Source organism: Oncorhynchus mykiss, chromosome 25, assembly GCF_057628025.1.
Source record: "Oncorhynchus mykiss isolate SJ-2025 chromosome 25, ASM5762802v1, whole genome shotgun sequence".
NCBI lineage: Eukaryota > Metazoa > Chordata > Actinopteri > Salmoniformes > Salmonidae > Oncorhynchus > Oncorhynchus mykiss.
In genome coordinates, this window is record NC_143046.1 from 28,601,224 (window position 1) to 28,625,901 (window position 24,678).

Here is a 24,678-nt window from a genome sequence, read left to right on the forward strand (position 1 = left end):
CTTAAACACTTTGAAATTTGACGTTTGAGAAACATGGATGAACGTCTAATTCGGACGTGAGACTGTGAGAGCTGGTAGGGCTTAACGTTGGCCTTCGAGAGGTGAATTAAATTGACTTATTAGATGATATGTTGTATATATTTTGTCAATATGAATATAATTCGAATGCCACGACATTATCTTTCTCCCTGAACAGATTTCATCCAGCTGACAGTGGATGCCAGCACAGCAAATAGGCATCTCATTCTGTCTGGGGACAAGAAGGAAGTGTCATTCGGCTCATATGGTTCACCTAAGCCTTCCACAGAGCTTTTCATCTCCTAAAGCTCTGTGCAGAGAGGGCCTCCAATGACGTTATTACTGGGAGGCTAACTGGGAAGGCTGTGTCGTACTTAGGCATTAGTAGGGTGTCTTGAAGGTTGGACTACTCTAGGTCCAGCTACGAGTTCTACAGGTATAGCTTTGGTTACTCTTTCATGCACAATTTAAAATAAAAAAATATATATATATATATATATTTCTTATTTCACTTTATTTAACCAGGTAGGTCAGTTGAGGACAAGTTCTCATTTATAACTGCGACCTGGCCAAGATGAAGCAAAGCAGTGCGACACAAACAACCATGCGAAGTTACACATTTCGAAGACCTTAGAAAGGCAGGGTAGGATAGATATAGGTCTGTAACAGTTTGGGTCTAGGGTGTCTTCCCCTTTGAAGAGGGGGATGGCCGCGACAGCTTTCCAATCTTTGGGGATCTCAGACGATACGAGAGGTTGAACAGGCTAGTAATAGGGGTTGCAACAATTGCGGCGGATCATTTTAGAAAGAGAGGGTCAAGATTGTCTAGCCCAGCTGATTTGTAGGGGTCCAGATTTTGCAGCTCTTTCAGAACATCAGCTATCTGGATTTGGGTGAAGGAGAAATAGGGTGGCTTGGGAAAGTTGCTATGGGGAGTGCAGAGCTGTTGACCGGGGTAGGGGTGGCCAGGTGGAAAGCATGGCCAGCCGTAGAAAAATGCTTTTTGAAATTCTCAATTACCGTGGATTTATAGGTGGTGACAGTGTTTGCTAGCCTCAGTGCAGTGGGCAGCTGGAAGGAGGTGCTCTTATTCTCCATGGACAATACTGTGTCCCAAAACTCTTTGTAGTTTGTGCTACAGGATGCAAATTTCTGTTTGAAAATGCTAGCCTTTGCTTTCCTAACTGCCTGTGTATATTGGTTCCTAACTTCCCTGAAAAGTTGCATTTCGCGGGGGCTATTCAATGCTAATGCAGTACGCCACAGGAGGTTTTTGTGCTGGTCAAGAGCAGTCAGGTCTGGAGTGAACCAAGGGCTATATCTGTTCCTGGTTCTAATTTTTTTTGAATGGGGCATGCTTATTTAAGATGGTGAGGAAAGCACTTTTAAAGAATAACCAGGCATCTAGTTTAGATTTTAGGACGGCCGGGGTGTTAAGCATATCTCAGTTTAGGTCACCTTAACAGTACAAACTCTGAAGATATTCACATATGGTGTCCAGGGCACAGCTGGGGGCTGAGGGGGGTCTGTAACAAGCGGCAACAGGGAGAGACTTATTTCTGGAAAGGTGGATTTTTAAAAGTAGAAGCTTGAACTGTTTGGGCACAGACCTAGATCGTATGACAGAACTCTGCAGGCTGTCTCTGCAGTAGATTGCAACTCCACCCCCTTTGGCAGTTTTATCTTGGCGGGAAATGTTGTAGTTGGGGATGGAAATTTCAGAATTTTTGGTGGCCTTCCTAAGTCAGGATTCAGACATGGGTAGTACATCAGGGTTGGTTGGAGTGTGCTAAAGCAGTGAAAAAAATACATTTAGGGAGGATGCTTCTGATGTTAACGTGCATGAAACCAAGGATTTTACTGTTACAGAAGTCAACTGAAGGTTGACTTCAGTTCTAGCACAAAATTTTTTGGCCTCAGCCCCTCACAATCACGAAAATAAAGGCAAATCGGACTGTATCTTGATCACAAGGCTGGGACTCCATGGCCCTTCTCCACAAAGTCCAAACTACCTTTACCCAGCCACTCTTCCCTGGATTTAGTGTAATCTGAAACAACTTTTAAAGCTAGAATCCTTAATTGAAACAAACAATAACTCTGTTTATTATTTAGCTGAGGGATGGGGCTGGAGAAATGTAACCACTCTCAAATTCATAGACAGTTATGGAAGCAAGGACTGGCCATCCATGGTAGCAAAATTATTGTTTTAACCATGTTTTAAAAAACAGGAAGAATAAGATTGACAAGCATCAGTTTGGTAAAAGAAAAACATATTTACCCTGTCATGTGTATATTGATTAATTATTACTGAGTGTTGTTTACATTGTCTACAAACTTTGGAGTAAAACATACTTATATTTTGGTGTTTGTTGGGGTACGAAATGTCAAGGCTCAGGAGAAGACCCAGATGCGGACAGTTTTGTAGTAACAAAAGTTTATTACAAAAACGGGGGCAGGCAAACGACAGTAGTCCAGATCAGAGTCCGAAAGGTACAGAATGGCAGACAGGCTCAGGGTCAGGGCAGGCAGAGGTCAGTAATCCAGGTTGTGTGACAAGGTACAGAACGACAGGCAGGGTCATGGCAGGCAGAATGGTCAAAAACCGGGAAAGATAGAAAAAAGGATCATGGGAAAAAATGCTGGTAGGCTTGACGAAACAAAACGAACTGGCAACAGACAAACAGAGAACACAGGTATAAATACACTGGGGATAATGAGGAAGATGGGCGACACCTGGAGGGGGGTGGAGACAAGCACAAAGACAGGTGAAACAGATCAGGGTGTGACACAAGACATTTCTAAGTTATATTGTTTAAAAATAAATGGATGTATATAATTAATGTATATGTTCAAAAATGCACACCGAGTGTACAAAACATTAAGGACAACATCCTAATATTCGCTGTGAAAAAACAAGGAGAAAATGGAACGTGGATGTAAAATTGTAAAGTAGTTACTGTGTTGAATGAAAAATACTATTTACGTCCTGTTTCCCAGAGAGATTGAAGGCTTGTGCTGTGTAAGAGTTATGTTAATAAAGGAAGAAGCACACAGCAAAGAGGGAGTGTGAAGGTACAGTATATTTGACTGTTTGTGGAAGGTAGCCAGTGCAAGTACTGTTTACACCAAAAATATACAGCAGACATTCTGTTCTTTTTTTCATTTGGTTTTGTGTTGGGCATGTAGCCTCATTTGTCTACATTTTTTTAAATATATAAAGGTTGATTAATATGCTACTACTGTATATTAATAAGCTACTATGTTTTCATTGTCAATTAACTCAAGACACCCTGGATCTATACTGAACAAAAATCTAAACGCAATATGCAACAACTTCAAAGATTTTACTGAGTTACAGTTCATATCAGGAAAAAAGGAAATTTAGATAAATAAATTAGGCCCTAATCTATGGATTTCACATGACTGGGAATATAGATCTGCATCTGTTGGTCACAGATACCTTAAAAAAGAAGTAGGGGCGTGAATCAGAAAACCAGTCAGTATCTGGTGTGACCACCATTTGTCTCATGCAGCTCGACACGTCTCCTTCACATAGAGTTGATCAGGCTGTTGATTGTGGCCAGTGGAATGATGTCCCACTCCTCTTCAATGGCTGTGTGTCGTCGCTGGATATTGGCGGGAACTGGAACAGAGATTCCCAAATGTGCTCAATGGGTGACATCTGGTGAGTATGCAGACCATGGAAGAACTGGGACATTTTCAGCTTCCAGGAATTGTGTACAGATCCTTGCAACATGGGGCCATTCATTATCATGCTGAAACATGGTGATTATGGCGGCAGATGAATGGCACGACAATGGGCCTCAGGATCTTGTTACGGTATATCTGTACATTGAAATTGCTATTGATAAATTGCAATTATGTTCGTTGTCCTTAGCTTATGCCTGCCAATACCATATCCCCACCGCCACCATGGGGCACACTGTTCACAATGTTGACATCAGCAAACCGCTCTTCCACACGATGCCATACATGTGGTCTGGTTGGAAATACTGCCAAATTCTCTAAAAACGATGTTGCTTATGGTAGAGAAATTAACATTCAATTCTCTGGCAACAGCTCTGGTGGACATTCCTGCAGTCGGCATGCCAATTGCACGCTCCCTCAAAACATTGTTACAAAACTGTAAATTATAGAGTGGCCTTTTATTGTCCCCAGCACAAGGTGCACCTGTGCAATGATCATGCTGTTTAATCAGCTTCTTGATATGCCACACCTGTCAGGTGGAAGGATTATCTTGGAGAAGGAGAAATGCTCACTAACAGGAATGTAAACAAATTTGTGCACAAAATTTGAGAGAAATAAACTTTTTGTGCGTATGGATCATTTCTGGGATCTTTTATTTCAGGTCATGAAACATGGCACCAACACTTTACATGTTGCGTTTTTGTTCAGTGTCTGTATTGGTATTTCTGTCTCAGCCATGTGAACCCATGTCCTGTTCCTGTTTGTGTTCCCTACCCATCTTCTTTGCACACTTGTGTGTATATGGTGTGTAGATCTGAAATGGTCAGTAGTAAAAAAAAAAAAACAGTACACTTAGAATAGAACGTTAAGACATTTTTCTAATGCAAAGGGAACTGAAAGCATGCATAGTTAATGAACAGATTTGTAATCTCTTCGTTGTGAGTCTTTTGTCAGGTTAACTTCTAATTAATATGCAATCAGTTCCCTTAAAGAGGGCTGAATGTGAACGAACACATTGTCTGCTTAGGTTCCCTCTTTCACTTCTGTTTTGATTGTATCCCCCAAGCTACAGTACAGTATAAATACATGGTTTGAGGGAGGCTTATTCAGAGCAACTACAATATCTTGGTGATGTATGTGATGGTTCTGCAGCATATTTATTCCATATGAATTCAATCCCTTTCTGACCGCATCCCCTTTGATTTGAACGAAACCTTCCCTACATGTTTGCCCATAGTAGAAGTGGTCAGAAAGATACCTTTTGGACCTGAATGCCAAAACACTCAGGAGATAAAGGTGCTCAAAGTTTACCCATTTTGCATACCCCACCCTACCATGAGACATGTCTTCATCTGTCACGCCCTGACCATAGAGAGCTGTTTATTCTCTATGTTGGTTACGTCGGGGTGTGATTAAGAGTGGTTTATCTAGGGGAATAATATGTCTGTTGGACTGGTATGGTTCCCAATCAGAGGCAGCTGTTTATCGTTGTCTCTGATTGGGGATCATATTTAGGCAGCCATTTCCCCATTGTGCTTTGTGGGATCTTGTCTAGGTATAGTTGCCTGTGAGCACTACTCTGAGCGGCACGGTTCGTTTGTTCGCGTTATTGTTTTTGTTAAGTTTCTCTTCCAAATAAAAGGATGGAAACATTCTGCATCTTGGTCCACTCCTTATAACGATCGTGATATCATCACTGAAAAAGATAAACAGTTTCAAATGATATCAAACTCTTCAAACAGGGTTGTCAAATTACTTTTTCATTCTTTAAAAAAAAACAACTAATCATTTAATTTTGACCAGACAGCATCAGATAGATGGGCTACATGTACAGAGACAGATGGGCACTATTTTGCTCGCTTGGATGCATTCTCTATTGAGATACTTCAGTTTAGTTTATTCATTCGACCATTTAAAAAAACAAGCACACAAAAAACTTGAAACGCCATACATTAGTACATTAGTACATTAGTAAAAGCATTGAGGATAACACACAATACATTCTGGGACTTATTTCTGTTGTGGTCCTCAGCATTTTGCGAATTGAAGGAAAATTCTGAAACACAGAGACAAAATATTATAACAATTTTTGTATTGGTCAAATTTGGGGGGGAATCCTGGCTTCCCTTGGCATCCACGAATACACATCACTGCTACCTCTTAGAAACCCATTCTGGTTGCATAAAGATTTGTGTAATTGTCCTGCTGAAAAATACAACACTATCCCAGGAGTAAGTATTACATTTTTTATCTGGGCTTTGCTCCTTTAATATTTATTTTGATTCTGACAAACTTCCCAGTCCCTGCTGGTGACAAGCATACCAATACCTATTCCTAATATTGCTTGAAAATCAGAGAACAGGTTTGAATATTGCTGTCCATCAATGACTCCCAAACAAATTGAATGAGCTTGAGCATTTTTGACAAAAACAATGGATAAATGTTGCCCTAAGAATCTTATTCTAAATGATTCACAGCTGTAATGGCTGCCAAAGGTGTTTCCACCAAGAATGAACTCTGAGGTGTGAAGACACGCAATCAAGACATATTTGATTTAGAAGGCCTCATCTTCCTAAACATCACCAGGTAGGAAATACACACAAAAACACACAGGGTTAAACTCTACACGCGGCTGACAGTCAGACACTCATGACGTATGACATTCACTTCAAGATGCATGCTCATGAAGAGGAATGGCCTCACACACGGTCCCCTTACTCACACAAACCTAAAAGTACATAACGATCTGTAACGCAGTCAGTACTTACAACTGCGTGTGTGTGTGTGTTCAGCTGGGCTCTGGGGCAGACCTGTGGGGATCAGAGGGTGACTCGCGCTACGGGAAACCACGCATTGACGATCGCATGCTGGAGGTGGTGGGGGTGACCAGGGTAGTGCACATGGTGAGTTCATCACCTACTGCCCTTACATACCTGTTCCCTTACTCTGTTGAGTACCATGTATGTCCTGATACCACAGAGAAGAGAGAGATCAGTGCTAAAAATGATCCCAGTGTTTCAGAACCTTTGCTTTTTCTAAGTTCAGACATTAATCTGCTTGACAGTCACTGGATTAACATGTAAAAATAGTCTAGTACTTGGTTTTACAAAGTGCTAATGTAAACAAACAAATCAAAATGCTTACATGTAGTAGATTAGAGAGAAAAACACTCACTATTTGCCTAAAACCCCACAATGGCCATTCAATAACAATTCTATGAAGGGAATGTGAGACATTGCATGTCATACAATACGTCAATCTTTCATTCAATTGTTTGAGGAGGCTAGATATTCCAGTAGCCTCAGAAATATGCACATCCGCACAGACAAACACACTCCCATCTTAATATTCAGTTAGTGCATACTCAAGTCTGTAGCCAAGTTCCTCCTATTGTTTATAATCTGTCTCTGTAGCAGTCACCCTCGCTGCAGAATAAGTACTCACCTCACTTAATGCCTCACTAATGTATTCCAAACATAAGTATCATTGGGTTTGAATGGAATCATGAATGTTGCACTCCATTTGTTGTCCTACATACAGTGCCTTGCGAAAGTATTCGGCCCCCTTGAACTGTGCGACCTTTTGCCACATTTCAGGCTTCAAACATAAAGATGTAAAACTATTTTTTTGTGAAGAATCAACAACAAGTGGGACACAATCATGAAGTGGAATGACATTTATTGGATATTTCAAACTTTTTTAACAAATCAAAAACTGAAAAATTGGGCGTGCAAAATTATTCAGCCCCCTTAAGTTAATACTTTGTAGCGCCACCTTTTGCTGCGATTACAGCTGTAAGTCGCTTGGGGTATGTCTCTATCAGTTTTGCACATCGAGAGACTGACATTTTTTCCCATTCCTCCTTGCAAAACAGCTCGAGCTCAGTGAGGTTGGATGGAGAGCATTTGTGAACAGCAGTTTTCAGTTCTTTCCACAGATTCTCGATTGGATTCAGGTCTGGACTTTGACTTGGCCATTCTAACACCTGGATATGTTTATTTTTGAACCATTCCATTGTAGATTTTGCTTTATGTTTTGGATCATTGTCTTGTTGGAAGACAAATCTCCGTCCCAGTCTCAGGTCTTTTGCAGACTCCGTCAGGTTTTCTTCCAGAATGGTCCTGTATTTGGCTCCATCCATCTTCCCATCAATTTTAAACATCTTTCCTGTCCCTGCTGAAGAAAAGCAGGCCCAAACCATGATGCTGCCACCACCATGTTTGACAGTGGGGATGGTGTGTTCAGCTGTGTTGCTTTTACGCCAAACATAACGTTTTGCATTGTTGCCAAAAAGTTCAATTTTGGTTTCATCTGACCAGAGCACCTTCTTCCACATGTTTGGTGTGTCTCCCATGTGGCTTGTGGCAAACTTTAAACAACACTTTTTATGGATATCTTTAAGAAATGGCTTTCTTCTTGCCACTCTTCCATAAAGGCCAGATTTGTGCAATATACGACTGATTGTTGTCCTATGGACAGAGTCTCCCACCTCAGCTGTAGATCTCTGCAGTTCATCCAGAGTGATCATGGGCCTCTTGGCTGCATCTCTGATCAGTCTTCTCCTTGTATGAGCTGAAAGTTTAGAGGGACGGCCAGGTCTTGGTAGATTTGCAGTGGTCTGATACTCCTTCCATGTCAATATTATCGCTTGCACAATGCTCCTTCACAAAAACATACAGTTTCATATCTTTATGTTTGAAGCCTGAAATGTGGCAAAAGGTCGCAAAGTTCAAGGGGGCCGAATACTTTCGCAAGGCACTGTATCTCTGTTGCTGCTCATTTTTTGTAGCTGATGGAATGAATGCAGGGACGAGACCACCAGCCAATCCTAAATATGCATTATAAACTAGAGAGACTTGTGTTGTATTTCTCCAGTCATTTGCTTGGCCTGGAGGTCATGTTTCATCCATAGTAGAGATGGTACGCCTGAGTACCTGTTCTCTTGTTGTCAGCACTTCGTCCGCATTCCTGGTGATGTAGAATTTACAAGAAATGCAGTCATGAAATGACTCCTTCATTTGAAGGAGGATCTCATTTTTTACACTCCAGCTCATGTGATGTCGCCGGAACAGTATTTGATTGATTCTAAGTTGACTCACTTTTGTGACTTGGTGCTAGTGCGTAGCAAAACGTTTGAATCTTTCACTCCACTAACAGCTTCGGGCCCTATTCAATCAAAACTGGTAAACAGGTGTTGTGGTTGAGTCAGAATCTGTAGTCCTTTTATGCAGTGTGAAAGCATTTGAATTGACATGCAGTTGATGTTCTTGATTTTGAATACAGTATTTCCATGGTGGATTGACAGCTAACTTGGCTTGAATGAATAGGGTCCTAGACAGTAGGGTCCCCATTAGACACACAAACTGTGGTGATTTCACCTGTGGTTCCTCATTGGCTGTGTTCCAATCGTCGTAATGGCTTCCTTTCCTTCTCTCCTTCCTGACCACTAGGAAATGAAAGGGTTGGATAGGTACTCACCATACACCATAGAGACTTATGACAAGGACATTAGCCCATTTTAGACTGAGGGGACACAGCTATTGTGTTGTGAAATGCATGTACAGTCAACAGCCTGTGTAAAATAAAAATGTGAGTAAACATGGTGATGTTTTTAGCTGTTTAGCTGTAATTTGAGATTGTTTATTCCATTTAGAAGCATAAAGTGTTTCTGTGTATACAGTATGTGAAGACAAGGATTGGTTTTTAGATCAATAAGTATCTTTGGTATCTGTCTTTGGTGTCAATAGTCAGCTCTGGTCTGCAGTGCTCATTGGAATTTTAGAACAATTACTGTGATGCTTTAGTCACAAGAGAGAATACAGTAGACGGCATGTGTCAAAAAGTGATTGATGAGGTATTTTATGGGTCACGTGTTTATGCCCATATATGTACATCCTGTCCAGAAGTTCTCACGGTATCGAGTGAGTGTTTATGTAACCTGATAGTGCAGCTGTTCCTTTGAAGTAAAGCCTGTGTTTACATTAAAGCTGTCAAGGTGATTGATGGGTAGTGACGTCGTTGAACTGTGGAATGTGTTTGAAGCAATGTTTTTTTCTAATCAATTCAGCAGTAGGGGGCTATATGTACATAAGGAAAGCCGTAAACAGTTGTTTTTCCCGAGGATGTCATGACCTCTGTCTATCCCCCCTGTGAGGTGTGTGTGTGTGTGAGTGAGTGAGTGTGTGTGTGTGTCTCTGCAGGGGTGTTTGAAACAATATTTTTTTCTAAACAATTCAGCAATAGGGATCAACAAAAAAAGGTTTATACCCCTTACACCCCAAGGGGTGGCTGTCACAGTAAATCATGCCATCCTCGTTTTGAAAGGGTAATTGTACTCTAAGTTGGGTTCTTTACTTATGACTTAAACATATTCATTTTTACCCTCTTAATAATTAATGCAGTGGGTTAAATCAGGTGTTTCTTGGTGGTCTTAAACAAATCTGTGAAACAAAAGTGTACACTTTACACACATGGTTATTGACTTTAAAAAAGACACCAGTAACATGTCAGATATAGTTTAAATGTATTCATTTTTGAGTTTGGAACCCAATATGCCACTTTAAATACATCACAGAAGACTGAAATGTAACAAAATGCCTATTGAGCTGTACACTGAGATGCTCAGTTGGTCAATATTCCTCCTTGAGTGATTCCCCAACATCTTGTCAACATGTCCCCCCAAAATGGAACAGATCTCATATCAATCCATCTTTATAGACATCTGTCCTTAACAAGGCCTAGGAGGCCCCTATAGTGTCCAGAAATCTCTCCAGAATGTCAAATATTTTAAGCATCTTTATTTCCATGCATTTAACTTGTCAACAAGTATTTTTATGACCAAAGTCACATTCTTTAGTGTAGACAATTTTTTTAACGATTTCATGACTGTTTGGTAGTAGATCCCTGAATGGTCAAAAATCTCTTCAAATAGTATGTTTGTAGCACAAAATATCACTCTCTCATCAGTTACAAGCTGACAGGCTCCCAGAGGCAGGGCCATATAAATCTGAATCTGTTTAAGTCATAAGTAAAGGGCCCAACTTAAAGAGTACAATTACCCTTTCAAAAAGAGGATGGCATGATTGACTGTGACAGCCACCCCTTGGAGAGCAGCTCTCCTTGGGGTGTAAAGGGTATAAACCTTTTTTTTGTTGATCCCCACCCTAGGAAAAAGAAAATCACCTGATGTTTGGGTATCGTTATGCACAGTGGGGAGAACAAGTATTTGATACACTGCCGATTTTGCAGGTTTTCCTACTTAGAAAGCATGTAGAGGTTTGTATATATTTTTTAAAATAGGTACACTTCAACTGTGAGAGACGGAATCTAAAACAAAAATCCAGAAAATCACATTGTATGATTTTTAAGTAATTAATTAGCATTTTATTGCATGGCATAAGTGTTTGATACATCAGAAAAGCAGAACTTAATATTTGGTACAGAAACCTTTGTTTGCAATTACAGAGATCATACGTTTCCTGTAGTTCTTGACCAGGTTTGCACACACTGCAGCAGGGATTTTGGCCCACTCCTCCATACAGGCCTTCTCCAGATCCTTCAGGTTTCGGGGCTGTCGCTGGGCAATACGGACTTTCAGCTCCCTCCAAAGATTTTCTATTGGGTTCAGGTCTGGAGACTGGCTAGGCCAGGACCTTGAGATGCTTCTCACGGAGCCACTCCTTAGTTGCCCTGGCTGTGTGTTTCGGGTCGTTGTCATGCTGGAAGACCCAGCCACGACCCATCTTCAATGCTCTTACTGAGGGAAGAAGGTTGTTGGCCAAGATCTCGCGATACATGGCCCCATCCATCCTCCCATCAAGACGGTGCAGTCGTCCTGTCCCCTTTGCAGAAAAGCATCCCCAAAGAATGATGTTTCCACCTCCATGCTTCATGTTTGGGATGGTGTTCTTGGGGGTTGTACTCATCCTTCTTCTTCCTCCAAACACGATGAGTAGAGTTTAGACCAAAAAGCTATATTTTTGTCTCATCAGACCACATGGCCTTCTCCCATTCCTCCTCTGGATCATCCAGATGGTCATTGGCAAACTTCAGATGGGCCTGGACATGCGCTGGCTTGAGCAGGGGGACCTTGCGTGCGCTGCAGGATTTTAATCCATGACTGTCATGTTGTTTTGGGCTGATCCCTCACCTTCCTCATGATCATTGATGCCCCACGAGGTGAGATCTTGCATGGAGCCCCAAACTGAGGGTGATTGACAGTCATCTTGAACTTCTTCCATTTTCTAATAATTGCGCCAACAGTTGTTTCCTTCTCACCAAGCTGCTTGCCTATTGTCCTGTAGCCCATCCTAGCCTTGTGCAGGTCTACAATTATATCCCTGATGTCCTTACACCCTCTCTGGTCTTGGCCATTGTGGAGAGGTTGGAGTCTGTTCGATTGAGTGTGTGGACAGGTGTCTTTTATGCAGGTAACGAGTTCAAACAGGTGCAGTTAATACAGGTAATGAGTGGAGAACAGGAGGGCTTCTTAAAGAAAAACTAGCAGGTCTGTGAGAGCCGGAATTCTTACTGGTTGATAGGTGATCAAATACTTATGTCATGCAATAAAATGCAAATTAATTACTTAAAAATCATACAATGTGATTTTCTGGATATTTGCGGACACACACACACACACACACACACACACACACACACACACCCCTCTCACATGGGGGATAGGCAGAGTTCATGACATCCTCGGGAAAAGACAACTGTTTATGGCTTTCCTTATGTACATATAGCCCCCTACTGCTGAATTGATTAGAAAAAAACATTGCTTCAAACACATTCCACAGTTCAATGAGGTCACTACCCATCTGTCACGCCTTGGCCATAGAGAGGCTTTTATTCTATATTTTGGTTTGGCCAGGATGTGACTAGGGTGGGCATTCTATGTTCATTTTCTATGTTTTGTATTTCTTTGTTGTTTGGCCGTATGGTTCTCAATCAGAGGCAGCTGTCTATCGTTGTCTCTGATTGAGAACCATACTTAGGTAGCTTTTTCCCACATGGATTTTGTGGGTAGTTGTTTTCTGTTTTTGTGTCTGCACCAGAGAGAACTGTTTCGGTTTCGTTCGTTCTCTTTGTTGTTTTTGTTATTCAGTGTTCAGTTCAAATAAAAAAGATGAACATGTACCATGCTGCTGTCCACACCTTCTTCATATGACAACCGTTACACCATCAATCACCTTGACAGCTTTAATGTAAACACAGGCTTTACTTCAAATGAACAGCTGCACTAACAGGTTACATAAACACTCACTTGATACCTGAGAACTTTCGGACAGGATGTACATATATGGGCATAAACACGTGACCCATAAAATACCTCATCAATCACTTTTTTGACACATGCCGTCTACTGTATTCTCTCTGTCACACCATAACTCCATCACCAAAAGCAATCCACTCCAAAGATAATACTCCAATAGGAATGCCCCTTTCACCCCTCTCATAAGACGGAAGAATGTCCACACCAAGGGATGATTTGAAAAGACATGGAAGAAGTGATGACTGATTGCTGGCAAATGTTTGGTCTACGCCAAACCCAGATTCGTCTGTCGGACTGCCAAATGGTGAAGTAGGATTCATCACTCCAGAGAACGCATTTTTACTGCACCAAAGTCCAATGGCAGCAAGCTTTAAACCACTCCAGCTGACGCGTGGCAATACATACGCTGCTCGGTCATGGAAACCTATTTCCCGACTAACAGTACTGACTTTGCTTCCAGAGGCAGTTTGGAACTCGGTAGTGAGTGTTGCAACCGAGGACAGATTACTTTTTTTTTTTTAAATGTAAAATTTGTACCCCTTTTTCTCCCCAATTTCGTAGTATCCAATTGTGTAGTAGCTACTATCTTGTCTCATCGCTACAACTCCCGTACGGGCTCGGGAGAGACGAAGGTTGAAAGTCATGCGTCCTCCGATACACAACCAACCAAGCCGCTGCTTCTTTAACACAGCGCACATCCAACCCGGAAGCCAGCCGCACCGTGCACCTGGCCACCTTGGCTAGCGTACACTGCGCCCAGCCCGCCACAGGAGTCGCTGGTGGCGATGAGACAAGGACACCCCTACCGACCAAGCCCTCCCTAACCCGGGTGACGCTAGGCCAATTGTGCGTCGCCCCACGGACCTCCCGGTTGCGGCCGGTTACGACAGAGCCTGGGCGGGAACCCAGGACTCTGATGGCACAGCCCTTAACCACTGCGCCACCCGGGAGGCCGGACAGATGACTTTACTTTTAGCGCTACGTGCTTCAGCACTCAGCTGTCCTGTTCTGTGAACGTTTGTGGCCTACCACTTTCCAACTGAATTGTTTCCACTTCACAATAACAGCACTTACAGTTGACTGGGGCATCTCTACCAAGACAGATATTGACGAACTGATTTGTTGGAAAGGTGTCACATTGAAAGTCACTGAGCTCTTTAGTAAAGGCAATTGTACTGCCATTGTTTGTCTATGGAGACTGTGTGCTCTATTTTAGCTCTATTTTAGGTTCCCACTTTCACTTCTGTTTTGACTGAACAGTATATAGTAAGTGCATGGTTTGCGGGAGGCTCATTCAGAGAAACTGCTGTCAGACAAACTGAATGTATCTTCGAATCCAGGCCAGGATCAAGGTAAGTGACAATATTTTCATATTTTTTTTACTTCTTTTATTAACCTAGTGACACATGAAAATCTATACAAGGTGATGCGGATGTATGTGATGGTTCTGCAGCATATTTAATCTAATGGGCCGTTCCATATGAATTCAATCCCTTTCTGACCGCATCCCTTTTGATTTGAACAAAACCTTCCCTACATGTTTGCCCATAGTAGAAGTGGTCAGAAAGATACCTTTTGGACCTGAATGCCAAAACACTCAGGAGATAAAGGTGCTCAAAGTTGACCCATTTTGCATACCCCACCCTACCATGAGACATGCCTTCATCACTGAAAAAGATAAACAGTTGAGTTTGATATAATTTGAAAGCTTTCAAACAGGGTTGTCAAACTATTTTGGAAATCTAGATAGTTTTTAATGTTGTTGTTTTTTGGACATCAATGATCTTAAAACGTGTAAACTCAGATTAGTGTATTTTTCAGATATGTTGTAGTTTAGACCCTATTTTACATTATCTGAGGTTTTAGTGTTGTGCCTGTCATTGGTTGAGACACAGCATGCTATTGAATACAGGTTGGGTGTCATTTCAATAATAGCAATAGAATGGACCTATCCCTTCAAACCACTGCAATTTAGCTGGTAAACCATAGATATTTAAATTTAATTTAAATTTCAACTTCCAATTACCACCAGAAAGATGGCTGCTGGTCCACCAACCATTGAATATCAACTTCAATGGGAATGTCTATGCTATTACAAAAAAACAGAAAAAACAAAACAATAACAAAAAACAAAACAGCTTGCATTGTTTTCCTACAGATGTACACAACCTACTCCATATTTCCAAAGTGAAAGAAACATTCTAGAAGAATATCCAAATTAATAAAAATGAAGTCTTGATTGTGTATGTCTTCACACCCCAGAGATAATACTTGGTGGAAAGACCTTAGGCAGCCATTATAGCTGCAAATGATTTTGAATAAGATTCTACCAACTTTGCAAAAACTCTTAGGGCAACATCTACACATTGTTTATATCAAAATTGCTCAAACTCAGTCAATTTTGTTTGGAGTCATTCATAGACAGCATTATTCAAACTGTCAGAACTGAGACTGTAGACCCCTCAGGAACACTCACCATCTCTCAGTAGGCGTGGGTAAAATCACCAGGGAATGCCATATTACAATCTATGTGTTGTGATAATGACGTTGTTTGCTTTATAAAATGCTCGACCTCCAGATGAGTGTGAGGGGGGAGTTTAAGTACAATTCTTACAAGCTTGCTTTGGCTGGTCTGTAGCGTATTCCTTAGATGTTCGGTGCTGCTGGTGAACCATGATGTGCAGGCATAATCAAAATGACACTGGACTAGCGCACTTGCCAGATTCTTTAGGGTGGCTATGGCTAGGTTTTCATCTGATTGCCGACAGATTATTTATATGCGAATATTCTCAAATCTGCATTTTAAAAAATGCGCAATTTCCTATCAGAATTGTGTTTCTAATTTACTTGTTCAGGATAAAGTATGTGCGTAAATACATACTGCACATAAAAACAACTTTTGAGGTTAAATTCCCATGTAACGAATAAATAATACAAGTTAAATGGGTTTCCATCAGATTTTCAACTAGGCCTACTGATTTTTTTGTCACAATTTTTTTTTTTGCATTGATATAGCCAATGTCCCCACTCTGCTACTGGAAAGTGCACTCGAGCTAACAGCTTGCAGATACAGTGCAGGTATAGCCTACTTCATGATGAGATTATTATGCACAAAAGTGCAAGATTATTTTTATTTGTCAAATGGCAGCCAAGAATCGATCATGTCACCAGACCCTTGATATTTATTGAAAGGAGGGCGCCAGAGAATGCTGATGCCATCAAACGAAGCATCGGGGAGTGCTGGCTTTCCGGGTGGTGGTGGCGTTGGGTCTGGGGGTGCCTAAGCCAGCTCGTCGGGTTTCCACACCCTAGCTGACTCAAGAGGTTTTCTTGCCAGGGTTTTATGCCTCAGCCGGCTTGCCGGGCTCCCACGCCTCTGCCGGCTCCCACGCCTCTGCCGGCTCCCACGCCTCTGCCGGCTCCTACGCCCCTGCCGGCTCCCACGACTCTGCGGGCTCCCACTCCCCTTGCCGGCCCCCTAGCCTCTGCCGGCTCGTCGGGCTCCCACGCCTCTGCCGGACCCTACGCCTCTGCCGGCTCCCACGCCTTTGCCGGACCCTACGCCTCTGCCGGACCCTACGCCTCTGCCGGCTCCCACGCCTCTGCCGGCTCCCATGCCTCTGCCGGACCCTACGCCTCTGCCGGCTCCCACGCCTCTGCCGGATCCCACGCCTCTGCCGGACCCTACGCCTCTTCCGGCTCCCACGCCTCTGCCGGCTCCCACGCCTCTGCCGGACCCTACGCCTCTTCCGGCTCCCACGCCTCTGCCGGCTCCCACGCCTCTGCCGTCTCCTACACCTCTGCCAGCTCGTCCGGCTCCCACGCCTCTGCCGGCTCCCACGCTTCTGCCGGCTCCTACGCTTCTGCCGGCTCCTATGCCTCTGCCGGCTCCCACGCTTCTGCCGGCTCCCACGCTTCTGCCGGCTCCTATGCCTCTGCCGGCTCCTATGCCTCTGCCGGCTCCCACGCCTCTGCCGGCTCCTATGCCTCTGCCGGCTCCCACGCCTCTGCCGGCTCCTACGCCTCTGCCGGCTCATATGCCTCTGCCGGCTCCCACGCTTCTGCCGGCTCCTATGACTCTGCCGGCTCCCACGCTTCTGCCGGCTCCTATGCCTCAGCTGGCTCCCATGTGTAACCGAACCATGAAAAAGCCCCTGACCATTATTCCTCCTCCACCAAACTCTACAGTTGGCACTATGCATTGGGGCAGGTAACTCTCCTTGCATCTGCCAAACCCAGATGTAGCTCCAGAGAACGTGTTTCCATTGCTCCAGAGTCCAATGGCGGCGAGCTTTATACAACTCCAGCCGACGCTTGGCATTGTGCATGGTGATTTTAGGCTTGTGTGCGGCTGGAAGCCCATTTAATGACCTCTCGACGAACACTTATTGTGCTGACGTTGCTTCCAGAGGCAGTTTGAAACTCGGCCGTGAGTGTTGCAACCGAGGATAGATGATTTTTACACGCTACGTGCTTCAGCACTCGGCGGTCCCGTTCGGTGAGCTTGTGTGGCCTACCACTTAACGGCTGAGCTGTTGTTGCGCCTAGACTTTTCCACTTCACAATAACAGCATTTGCAGTTGCCCGGGGAGCTCTAGCAGTGCAGAAATTTGACAAAATAACTTGTTGGAAAGGTGGCATCCTATGAGGGTGCCACGTTGAAAGTCACTGAGCTCTTCAGCAAGGCCATTCTACTGCCAATGTTTGTCTATGGAGATTGCATGGCTGTGTGTCTATGGAGATTGCATGGCTGTGTGCTTGATTTTATACACCTGTCAGCAAAGGGTGTGGCTGAAATAGCCGAATCCACTAATTTGTGGGGGTGTTCACATACCTTTGTGTACATAGTGTATGTCTATGGGTCTTTCAAATGATAAGTTTAATATACTGTACCTTGACAAGCCTATGTCACTGGGTATTTAATTGCGGTCAAGTGAGCCGACACTCACTAAACGCAGTCAAGCCATCCTTGCTTCAGTTTCCTTCTGAATTTGGGTGCGTTAATACACAACACGTTAGGGTATCACATGTTTTCTGGTAGGGAAACAGTGGTTATGGTGTGTAGATATGAAATGGTTTGTAGTAGGTTCCCACTTTCACTTCTGTTTCAGGTTCCCACTTTCACTTCTGTTTTGACTGTATCCCCCAATATCCAGTAAGTGCATGATTTGAAGGAGGCTTATTCAGAGAAACTACTTTCAGACAAACTTAATGTATCTTTGAATCCAGGCCAGGATCAAGGTAAGTGACAATATTTTCACCTTTTACTTATTTTATTAAAGTAGTAACATTAACATCTATACAAGGTGATGGGGATTTCTGGGATGGTTTTGCAGCATATTTAATATATTGGGCCGTTCCATATGAATTCAATCTCTTTCTGACCGCATCCCCTTTGATTTGAACAAAACCTTCCATAAATGTTTGACCATAGTAGAAGTGGTCAGAAAGATACTATGAGACATGTTCATCCCTGAAAAAGATATACAGTTGAGCTTGATATCATTTGAAAGCTTTCAAACAGGGTTGTCAAACTATTTTGGAAATCTAGATAGTTTTTAATGTTGTTGTTTTTTGGACATCAATGATCTTAAAACGTGTAAACTCAGATTAGTGTATTTTTCAGATATGTTGTAGTTTAGACCCTATTTTACATTATCTGAGGTTTTAGTGTTGTGCCTGTCATTGGTTGAGACACAGCATGCTATTGAATACAGGTTGTGTGTCATTTCAATAATAGCAATAGAATGGACCTATCCCTTCAAACCACTGCAATTTAGCTGGTAAACCATAGATATTTAAATTTAATTTAAATTTCAACTTCCAATTACCACCAGAAAGATGGCTGCTGGTCCACCAACCATTGAATATCAACTTCAATGGGAATGTCTATGCTATTACAAAAAAACAGAAAAAACAAAACAATAACAAAAAACAAAACAGCTTGCATTGTTTTCCTACAGATGTACACAACCTACTCCATATTTCCAAAGTGAAAGAAACATTCTAGAAGAATATCCAAATTAATAAAAATGAAGTCTTGATTGTGTATGTCTTCACACCCCAGAGATAATACTTGGTGGAAAGACCTTAGGCAGCCATTATAGCTGCAAATGATTTTGAATAAGATTCTACCAACTTTGCAAAAACTCTTAGGGCAACATCTACACATTGTTTATATCAAAATTGCTCAAACTCAGTCAATTTTGTTTGGAGTCATTCATAGACAGCATTATTCAAACTGTCAGAACTGAGACTGTAGACCCCTCAGGAACACTCACCATCTCTCAGTAGGCGTGGGTAAAATCACCAGGGAATGCCATATTACAATCTATGTGTTGTGATAATGACGTTGTTTGCTTTATAAAATGCTCGACCTCCAGATGAGTGTGAGGGGGGAGTTTAAGTACAATTCTTACAAGCTTGTTTTGGCTGGTCTGTAGCGTATTCCTTAGATGTTCGGTGCTGCTGGTGAACCATGATGTGCAGGCATAATCAAAATGACACTGGACTAGTGCACATGCCAGATTCTTTAGGGTGGCTATAGCTAGGTTTTCATCTGATTGCCGACAGATTATTTATATGCGAATATTCTCAAATCTGCATTTTAAAAAATGCGCAATTTCCTATCAGAATTGTGTTTCTAATTTACTTGTTCAGGATAAAGTATGTGCGTAAATACATACTGCACATAAAAACAACTTTTGAGGTTAAATTCCCATGTAACGAATAAATAATACAAGTTAAATGGGTTTCCATCAGATTTTCAACTAGGCCTACTGATTTTTTTGTCACAATTTTTTTTTTTGCATTGATATAGCCAATGTCCCCACTCTGCTACTGGAAAGTGCACTCGAGCTAACAGCTTGCAGATACAGTGCAGGTATAGCCTACTTCATGATGAGATTATTATGCACAAAAGTGCAAGATTATTTTTATTTGTCAAATGGCAGCCAAGAATCGATCATGTCACCAGACCCTTGATATTTATTGAAAGGAGGGCGCCAGAGAATGCTGATGCCATCAAACGAAGCATCGGGGAGTGCTGGCTTTCCGGGTGGTGGTGGCGTTGGGTCTGGGGGTGCCTAAGCCAGCTCGTCGGGTTTCCACACCCTAGCTGACTCAAGAGGTTTTCTTGCCAGGGTTTTATGCCTCAGCCGGCTTGCCGGGCTCCCACGCCTCTGCCGGCTCCCACGCCTCTGCCGGCTCCCACGCCTCTGCCGGCTCCTACGCCCCTGCCGGCTCCCACGACTCTGCGGGCTCCCACTCCCCTTGCCGGCCCCCTAGCCTCTGCCGGCTCGTCGGGCTCCCACGCCTCTGCCGGACCCTACGCCTCTGCCGGCTCCCACGCCTTTGCCGGACCCTACGCCTCTGCCGGACCCTACGCCTCTGCCGGCTCCCACGCCTCTGCCGGCTCCCATGCCTCTGCCGGACCCTACGCCTCTGCCGGCTCCCACGCCTCTGCCGGACCCTACGCCTCTGCCGGATCCCACGCCTCTGCCGGACCCTACGCCTCTTCCGGCTCCCACGCCTCTGCCGGCTCCCACGCCTCTGCCGGACCCTACGCCTCTTCCGGCTCCCACGCCTCTGCCGGCTCCCACGCCTCTGCCGTCTCCTACACCTCTGCCAGCTCGTCCGGCTCCCACGCCTCTGCCGGCTCCCACGCTTCTGCCGGCTCCTACGCTTCTGCCGGCTCCTATGCCTCTGCCGGCTCCCACGCTTCTGCCGGCTCCCACGCTTCTGCCGGCTCCTATGCCTCTGCCGGCTCCTATGCCTCTGCCGGCTCCCACGCCTCTGCCGGCTCCTATGCCTCTGCCGGCTCCCACGCCTCTGCCGGCTCCTACGCCTCTGCCGGCTCATATGCCTCTGCCGGCTCCCACGCTTCTGCCGGCTCCTATGACTCTGCCGGCTCCCACGCTTCTGCCGGCTCCTATGCCTCAGCTGGCTCCCATGTGTAACCGAACCATGAAAAAGCCCCTGACCATTATTCCTCCTCCACCAAACTCTACAGTTGGCACTATGCATTGGGGCAGGTAACTCTCCTTGCATCTGCCAAACCCAGATGTAGCTCCAGAGAACGTGTTTCCATTGCTCCAGAGTCCAATGGCGGCGAGCTTTATACAACTCCAGCCGACGCTTGGCATTGTGCATGGTGATTTTAGGCTTGTGTGCGGCTGGAAGCCCATTTAATGACCTCTCGACGAACACTTATTGTGCTGACGTTGCTTCCAGAGGCAGTTTGAAACTCGGCCGTGAGTGTTGCAACCGAGGATAGATGATTTTTACACGCTACGTGCTTCAGCACTCGGCGGTCCCGTTCGGTGAGCTTGTGTGGCCTACCACTTAACGGCTGAGCTGTTGTTGCGCCTAGACTTTTCCACTTCACAATAACAGCATTTGCAGTTGCCCGGGGAGCTCTAGCAGTGCAGAAATTTGACAAAATAACTTGTTGGAAAGGTGGCATCCTATGAGGGTGCCACGTTGAAAGTCACTGAGCTCTTCAGCAAGGCCATTCTACTGCCAATGTTTGTCTATGGAGATTGCATGGCTGTGTGTCTATGGAGATTGCATGGCTGTGTGCTTGATTTTATACACCTGTCAGCAAAGGGTGTGGCTGAAATAGCCGAATCCACTAATTTGTGGGGGTGTTCACATACCTTTGTGTACATAGTGTATGTCTATGGGTCTTTCAAATGATAAGTTTAATATACTGTACCTTGACAAGCCTATGTCACTGGGTATTTAATTGCGGTCAAGTGAGCCGACACTCACTAAACGCAGTCAAGCCATCCTTGCTTCAGTTTCCTTCTGAATTTGGGTGCGTTAATACACAACACGTTAGGGTATCACATGTTTTCTGGTAGGGAAACAGTGGTTATGGTGTGTAGATGGTGTGTAGATATGAAATGGTTTGTAGTAGGTTCCCACTTTCACTTCTGTTTCAGGTTCCCACTTTCACTTCTGTTTTGACTGTATCCCCCAATATCCAGTAAATGCATGATTTGAAGGAGGCTTATTCAGAGAAACTACTTTCAGACAAACTTAATGTATCTTTGAATCCAGGCCAGGATCAAGGTAAGTGACAATATTTTCACCTTTTACTTATTTTATTAAAGTAGTAACATTAACATCTATACAAGGTGATGGGGATTTCTGGGATGGTTTTGCAGCATATTTAATATATTGGGCCGTTCCATATGAATTCAATCTCTTTCTGACCGCATCCCCTTTGATTTGAACAAAACCTTCCATAAATGTTTGACCATAGTAGAAGTGGTCAGAAAGATACTATGAGACATGTTCATCCCTGAAAAAGATATACAGTTGAGCTTGATATCATTTGAAAGCTTTCAAACAGGTTTGTCAAACTGTTTTTTTCATTCTAGATTTTTCTTAATGTTATTTTTTTAAAACCTTTAACGTCAATTATCTAAAAACGTGTAAACTCAGATTAGTGTATTTTTCAGATATGTTGTAGTTTAGACCCTATTTTACATTATCTGAGGTTTTAGTGTTGTGCCTGTCATTGGTTGAGACACAGCATGCTATTGAATACAGGTTGTGTGTCATTTCAATAATAGCAATAGAATGGACCTATCCCTTCAAACCACTGCAATTTAGCTGGTAAACCATAGATATTTAAATTTAATTTAAATTTCAACTTCCAATTACCACCAGAAAGATGGCTGCTGGTCCACCAACCATTGAATATCAACTTCAATGGGAATGTCTATGCTATTACAAAAAAACAGAAAAAACAAAACAATAACAAAAAACAAAACAGCTTGCATTGTTTTCCTACAGATGTACACAACCTACTATCCTATTTCCAAAGTGAAAGAAACATTCTAGAAGAATATCCAAATTAATAAAAATGAAGTCTTGATTGTGTATGTCTTCACACCCCAGAGATAATACTTGGTGGAAAGACCTTAGGCAGCCATTATAGCTGCAAATGATTTTGAATAAGATTCTACCAACTTTGCAAAAACTCTTAGGGCAACATCTACACATTGTTTATATCAAAATTGCTCAAACTCAGTCAATTTTGTTTGGAGTCATTCATAGACAGCATTATTCAAACTGTCAGAACTGAGACTGTAGACCCCTCAGGAACACTCACCATCTCTCAGTAGGCGTGGGTAAAATCACCAGGGAATGCCATATTACAATCTATGTGTTGTGATAATGACGTTGTTTGCTTTATAAAATGCTCGACCTCCAGATGAGTGTGAGGGGGGAGTTTAAGTACAATTCTTACAAGCTTGCTTTGGCTGGTCTGTAGCGTATTCCTTAGATGTTCGGTGCTGCTGGTGAACCATGATGTGCAGGCATAATCAAAATGACACTGGACTAGCGCACTTGCCAGATTCTTTAGGGTGGCTATGGCTAGGTTTTCATCTGATTGCCGACAGATTATTTATATGCGAATATTCTCAAATCTGCATTTTAAAAAATGCGCAATTTCCTATCAGAATTGTGTTTCTAATTTACTTGTTCAGGATAAAGTATGTGCGTAAATACATACTGCACATAAAAACAACTTTTGAGGTTAAATTCCCATGTAACGAATAAATAATACAAGTTAAATGGGTTTCCATCAGATTTTCAACTAGGCCTACTGATTTTTTTGTCACAATTTTTTTTTTTGCATTGATATAGCCAATGTCCCCACTCTGCTACTGGAAAGTGCACTCGAGCTAACAGCTTGCAGATACAGTGCAGGTATAGCCTACTTCATGATGAGATTATTATGCACAAAAGTGCAAGATTATTTTTATTTGTCAAATGGCAGCCAAGAATCGATCATGTCACCAGACCCTTGATATTTATTGAAAGGAGGGCGCCAGAGAATGCTGATGCCATCAAACGAAGCATCGGGGAGTGCTGGCTTTCCGGGTGGTGGTGGCGTTGGGTCTGGGGGTGCCTAAGCCAGCTCGTCGGGTTTCCACACCCTAGCTGACTCAAGAGGTTTTCTTGCCAGGGTTTTATGCCTCAGCCGGCTTGCCGGGCTCCCACGCCTCTGCCGGCTCCCACGCCTCTGCCGGCTCCCACGCCTCTGCCGGCTCCTACGCCCCTGCCGGCTCCCACGACTCTGCGGGCTCCCACTCCCCTTGCCGGCCCCCTAGCCTCTGCCGGCTCGTCGGGCTCCCACGCCTCTGCCGGACCCTACGCCTCTGCCGGCTCCCACGCCTTTGCCGGACCCTACGCCTCTGCCGGACCCTACGCCTCTGCCGGCTCCCACGCCTCTGCCGGCTCCCATGCCTCTGCCGGACCCTACGCCTCTGCCGGCTCCCACGCCTCTGCCGGATCCCACGCCTCTGCCGGACCCTACGCCTCTTCCGGCTCCCACGCCTCTGCCGGCTCCCACGCCTCTGCCGGACCCTACGCCTCTTCCGGCTCCCACGCCTCTGCCGGCTCCCACGCCTCTGCCGTCTCCTACACCTCTGCCAGCTCGTCCGGCTCCCACGCCTCTGCCGGCTCCCACGCTTCTGCCGGCTCCTACGCTTCTGCCGGCTCCTATGCCTCTGCCGGCTCCCACGCTTCTGCCGGCTCCCACGCTTCTGCCGGCTCCTATGCCTCTGCCGGCTCCTATGCCTCTGCCGGCTCCCACGCCTCTGCCGGCTCCTATGCCTCTGCCGGCTCCCACGCCTCTGCCGGCTCCTACGCCTCTGCCG

At 44.0% G+C, this 24,678-nt stretch overlaps 1 protein-coding gene across 2 annotated transcripts in view; it reads left to right on the forward strand.

The window, feature by feature from the left end:
• Positions 1-13,954: 13,954 nt before the first annotated feature.
• LOC110504927 (uncharacterized) overlaps positions 13,955-24,678 on the forward strand; it is a 51,977-nt gene continuing 41,253 nt past the window's right edge. For both annotated transcript variants that reach the window (XM_090219583.1, XM_090219585.1), the window contains exon 1: positions 13,955-14,352. The gene's annotated coding sequence lies outside the window, so the exon portion shown is untranslated. The remainder of the gene's footprint in view (positions 14,353-24,678) is intronic.